This window comes from Piliocolobus tephrosceles, chromosome 10 (genome assembly GCF_002776525.5).
Source record: "Piliocolobus tephrosceles isolate RC106 chromosome 10, ASM277652v3, whole genome shotgun sequence".
In the NCBI taxonomy this organism is placed as follows: Eukaryota; Metazoa; Chordata; class Mammalia; order Primates; family Cercopithecidae; genus Piliocolobus; species Piliocolobus tephrosceles.
The window spans coordinates 50,245,715-50,251,617 of NC_045443.1; the positions used below are offsets into that span (position 1 = coordinate 50,245,715).

At 45.3% G+C, this 5,903-nt stretch overlaps 1 pseudogene; it reads left to right on the top strand.

The window, feature by feature from the left end:
• The first annotated feature begins 1,562 nt into the window (after positions 1 to 1,562).
• On the top strand, positions 1,563 to 2,379 carry LOC111541759 (annotated as a pseudogene).
• Positions 2,380 to 5,903: the final 3,524 nt, after the last annotated feature.

Genomic DNA, 5,903 nt, shown 5'->3' on the forward strand with positions numbered 1-5,903 from the left:
CCTTTTTTTTTTTTTTTTTTTTGACAGAGTCTTGCTCTGTCTCCCAGACTGGAGTGCAGTGGTGCAATCTTGGCTCACTGCAACCTCCGCCATCTGGGTTCAAGCGATTCTCATGCCTCAGCCTCCCGAGTAGCTGGGACTACAGGTGCATGTCACCACGCCCAGCTAATTTTTGTATTTTTAGTAATGACAGGTTTTCACCACGTTGGCCAGGCTGGTCTTGAACTCTTGGCCTCAGGTGATCCACCCACCTCAGCCTCCCAAAGTGCTGGAATTACAGGCATGAGCCACCGCGCCTGGCCAGGATTTCCTTTCCATTCTCCAAGGAAATTATTTCATTTGTTCTTTCTCCTCCCATCATCCCTCTTCAAGCCCACAGAACTCCCCAGCAGCTCTCCTCTGCCCCAATTCCTTCCTGTTGACTGAAGGAATTTGCCCTCTTCCCTCTCCTGCTACCATCTCACTCAATCATATCAGCAGCTCCAGCACCACCTCTCCATTCTCCCTTCTACTAGATTGCTCCCAACAGCAGCCGGCTATGCTCCTAGTCTACTCTCCCCATGTCTAACTGTCCCTCTCCTCACCCACAGCTGCATCAGGCTGCTGTCCCACTTCTCAGCTCCCTGTCACAGCCACAATTCTCCAAAGAGGTGCCTGTCCCCACTGTTGAGGGTTTTCACCTCACATTCACTCATGTGTCAATCATGGGTCTGCAAAGGGGCCTCTCATATTTTAATATTTGCTCCAGTATCCAAGCCTTCCTGTTATTTCCCTTCTCGTCAGAGGGACCCACTCTAACACATGACAAATCTGCATGGAGTCTTGAAAATATAGTGCTTTACTATACCTTTTAAATTTAGGTAAAGGGTTTGGTCAGCTTTATTCAAATATAATTCACATATCATGCAATTCGTCCACTTAAAGTATGCAAGTCAATAATGTTAGTATATTCAGATTTGTGCAACCATCACCACAGTTAGTACATTTTCATCACTGGCCCCCAAAATCTCATACCTACTAGTAGTCACTCTCCATGTCCCAAAAACCTCCCAGCCTTGGGCAACCACTGATTTACTTACTGGATATTTCTTTTCTTTTTCGTTTTTCTGTTTTTTTGAGACAGGGTCTCATTCTGTCACCCAGACAGTGGTTTCTGGGTGCAATGGTGCCATCATAGCTCACTGCAACATTGAACTCCTCACACAAGCGATCCTCCTACCTCAGTCTCCTGAGCAGCTGAGACCACAAGTGCTCACCACCACACCTAGATAGTTTTTGTACTTAAAAAAAATTTTTTTTTTTTTTTTTGTAGAGATGGGTTTTGCCATGTTGCCAGGCTGGTCTCGAACTCCTATGCTCAAGTGATTTGCCCACCTCAGCCTCCTAAAGTGCTGGGATTATAGGCATGAGCCACCATGCGTGGCCTATTCTGGATATTTCACATCAATGAAATCAGGCATCAGTAGTGGTGATGGCTACAGGCCAGGGCTGCTGACTGCCAAGCTAGGAGTGGGCCCAGCGCCCAGAATCTTCATGGGCGCTGCTCAAGCACCGCCTGCGCCATGCCCCTCTCTGCCACCTCCTCGGAGCATTTTGAGCAGCTGCATGAGATGTGCCTCCGAGGGGTGTACTAGTGGCTGCTGGGTATGGCAGGGACCCAGGAGAAGTTGATCAGAGATTTTGATGAAAAGCAACAGGAAGCAAACAAAATGCTGGCACAGATGGAGGAGGAATTACATTATGTACCCCTGTCTTTCCATAACCCCATGATGTCGAATCTTCAAGACTAACAGAAGGACCTTGCCCAACTCCACCTGGAGGCGAGAAGTATATCTTTGCAGCCGTGCTTGGGGACCAAGGAGTCATGAACTATGGCACATATGCTGTAGAGATTGAGCACATGAATACGCTACAGTCTTAAAGGGCAATGCTTCTCCAAGGCACCGAAAGCCTGGGCCGGGCCACCCAAGAGACTGACCAGATTGGCTCAGAAATGTCAAAAGAGCTGGGAACCAATAGGACCAGCAAGGGCGTACCAAGAGTACACTGGGAAACACAAATGAAAACTTGTGCAAAAGTCAAAAGATTCTCCCTTCAAGGTCCAGAAAAGTGACAACCAACAACCTTCTGCTTTCCATCATCATCTCACTGGAGCTAGCTGTCCCGGGAGGCCTGCTTTACTTCGCATTCTTTTGCAAGCATGGGGCTTGCAATAGGGAAGGGTTGTGGACCAGAACTTTGACCTTGGGAATGCATGGTGTTAGGCATGTGAATGGAATAAGCGTGTTGCTCCTGTGGGCTAACAGTTCAAGGATGCACTGTGTAGCCAGACTATGGGAGAAGGGAGGAAAGATGGAAAGCCAGTTAAATGTGAAGTGACAGCAACAAGACTAGTATGATATACCAAGGTAATAATGCTGTTTATGACTTCTTTACAAATACAAAAGCCTGGCCAACATAGCAAGAACACATCTCTACCAAAAATTAAAAAAATCAGCCAGGTATGGCGGCCACATCTGTAGTCCCAGCTATTTAGAAGGCTGAGGCAGGAGAACTGCTTGAGACCAGGAGTTTGAGGCTGCAGTGAGCTATGATAGTGCCACTGCATTCCAGCCTGGGTGACAGAGTGAGACCTTGTCTCCAAAAACAAAATTAATTAATTAATTTTAAAGAATATGCCAAGGTCGGGCACTGTGGCTCACATGTGTAATCCCACCACTTTGGGAGGCTGAGGTGGGGAGTTCAAGACCAGCCTGGCCAACATGGCGAAACTCTGTCTCTACTAAAAATACAAAAATTAGCTGGGCATGGTGGTGTGCACCCATGATCCCAGCTACTAGGGAGGCTGAGGCAGAAGAATCGCTTGAACCCGGGAGGCAGAGAGTGTGGTGAGCTGAGATTGTGCCACTGCACTCAAGCCTGGGCGATGAAAGGAGTCTCTGTCTAACAACAACAACAGAAAAAGCGTGGTGGCTCACACCTGTAATCCCAACACTTTGGGAGCCCGAGGTGGGCAGATCACCTGAGATTGGGAGTTCAAGACCAGCCTGACCAACATGGAGAAAACTCCGTCTCTACTAAAATTACAAAATTAGCTGGGCATGGTGGCACATGCCTGTAATCCCAACTACTCGGGAGGCTGAGGCAGGAGAATTGCTTGAACCCAGGAGGCAGAGGTTTTGGTGATCCAAGATCGTGCAATTGCACTCTAGCCTGGGCAACAAGAGTGAAACTCTGTCTCAGAAAAAAAAAAAAAAAGTGCCACGCGTGGTGCCGCATGCGTGTAATTCCAGCACTTTGGGAGGCCGAGACAGAGAGATTGCTTGAGCTCAGGAGTTCAAGACCAGCCTGGCCAATGTGGTGAAAATCCGTCTCTACTTAAAACAAAATTAGCTGTGGTGGTGCATGCCTGTGGTCCCAGCTACTCTAGAGGCTGAGCGAGGGAGAATCACCTGGGCCCAGGAGGTCGAGACTACAGTGAGTCAACGTTGGGCCCTGTACTCCAGCCTGGTGACAGAGTGAGACACGGTCTCAAAAATGACAGTCAACGAATAAATGAAATCATACCCTATGTGGTCCTCTGAGATGGCCTTCTTCTTAACCTGTTTTGAAGATTCAATCATGTTTTAGCATATACCATACTTCACTTATCTTTCTGTTTTTCAAGACAAGGTCTCCCTCTGTTGCCCAGGTTGGAGTGCAATGGTCTGATCATGGCTCATTGCAACCTTGACCTCCCAGGCTCAAACTATCCTCCCACCTCAGCTTCCCAAGTAGTTGCAACTAAAAGTGGGCACCACCATGTCTGGCTAACTTTTTTTAATGGAAAAAGGTCTCACTATGTTGCCCAGATTCGTCTCGGACTCCCCAGCCAAGCAGTTTGCTGCCTCTGCTTTCCAGAGTGTTGAGACTACAGGTGTGAGCCTATAGAAATAAAGACTGCGGCCGGGCACGGTGGCTCAAGCCTGTAATCCCAGCACTTTGGGAGGCCGAGATGGGCGGATCACGAGGTCAGGTGATCGAGACCATCCTGGCTAACATGGTGAAACCCCGTCTCTACTAAAAACTACAAAAAAAAAAAAACTAGCAGGGCGAGGTGGCAGGCGCCTGTAGTCCCAGCTACTCAGGAGGCTGAGGCAGGAGAATGGCGTGAACCCAGGAGGCGGAGCCCGGGCGACAGCGCAAAAAAAAAAAAAAAAAAAAAGGAAATGAAGACCGCACCCGGTCCTTTTTTCGACTCACAAGTGCTTGGATGTTCCTTCTTATTGTCAAATTCTATTCCATTGTATGGATATACCACATTTTATATACCCATTCACCAGCATTGGAATTGAGTTTTTTCCACTTTTTTGGCTATTCTGAATAAAGCTGCTATAAATGTTTGTGTATAACTCTTTGCCTCAACAAATGTTTTTTATTTCTCTTGGCTATATACCTGGAAGTGGAATTACTGGGTCATATGATAATTCTACATTTAATCATTTGAGGAACTGCTAGACCATTTTCCAAAGTGGCTGCACTGGTTTATAATCCTGCCAGCAGTGTATGAGAGCTCCAACCTCCCACATACTCACCAACACTTCGTTATTATCTCTTTTTTATTATAGCCATCTTCATGTGAAGTGATATCTCATTGTGGTTTTGATTTGCATTTCCCTCACACTAATGATGTTGAGCATCTTGTCATGTGCTTACTGGCCATTTGTATAGCTTCTTTGGAGAAATGTCTATTTAAATCCTTAGCCCATTTTTAAATTGGATTATTTGTCTCTTTTGAAGTTGTCTTGAAACTACTGTCGTTTTATAGTACTTTTTGAAATCAGGAAGTGTGAGTTCTCTAAGTTTGTTCTTTTTTTTCAAGATTATTTTGGCTATTAAGGGTTTCTTGCATTTCCATATGAATTTCGGATCAGCTTGTCAATTTCTGCAAAGAAGCCAACGGGGGTGGTGAGAGAGATTGTGTTCATTCTGTAGGTCCACTAACATGAAATGTCTTTCCATTTATTTAGATACTTAATTTATTTCCACCATGTGTTGTAGCTTTCAGAGTATACATTCTGGCCGGGCATGGTGGCTCACGCCTGTAATCCCAGCACTTTGGGAGGCTGAGGAAGGCGGATTACAAGGTCAGGAGATCGAGGCCATCCTGGCCAAGATGGTGAAACCCTGTCTCTACTAAAAATACAAAAATTAGTTGGGCATGGTGGCACTTGCCTGTAATCCCAGCTACTTGGGAGGCTGAGGCAGGAGAATAGCTTGAACCAGGGAGTTGGAGGTTGCAGTGAGCCAAGATCGTGCCACTGCACTCTAGCCTGGTGACAGAACAAGACTCAGTCTCAAAACAAAACAGAACAAAAAAAGAGTATACATCCTACATTCGTTTTATTAAATTGATTCCTAAGTATTTTATTCTTTTTGATGTCCTTGTAAATAAAATTATTTTATTAATTTCATTTTTAGATCGTTCATTTCTAATGTCTAGAAACACAACTGATTTGTGTGTTGATCTGTTATTTATTTATTAAAAAATAGAGACAAAGTCTCACTATGCTGCCCAGGCTGGTCTTAAACTCCTGGGCTCAAGTGATCCACCCATTTCTGCCTCCCAAAGTGTTGGGATTACAGATGTGAGCCCCTGTGCCCAGCTGTATATGAAATAAATTTTATTTTCTTACCTAATTGCCATGGACAGAACCTGCAGTACCGTGTTGAATAGAAGCAGGGAGAGCAGACATTCTTGTCTTGTTCCTGATCTCAGAGGGAAAACATTTAGACTTTCACCATTAGGTGTGACATTAGCAGAGGGTTTTTGTAGCTACTCTTTATCAGGTTGAGAAGAATCCCCTTCTATATCTAGTTTGTTGAGTTTTTTTTTTTCTTTTCTTTTTTTTTTTTTTTTTTTT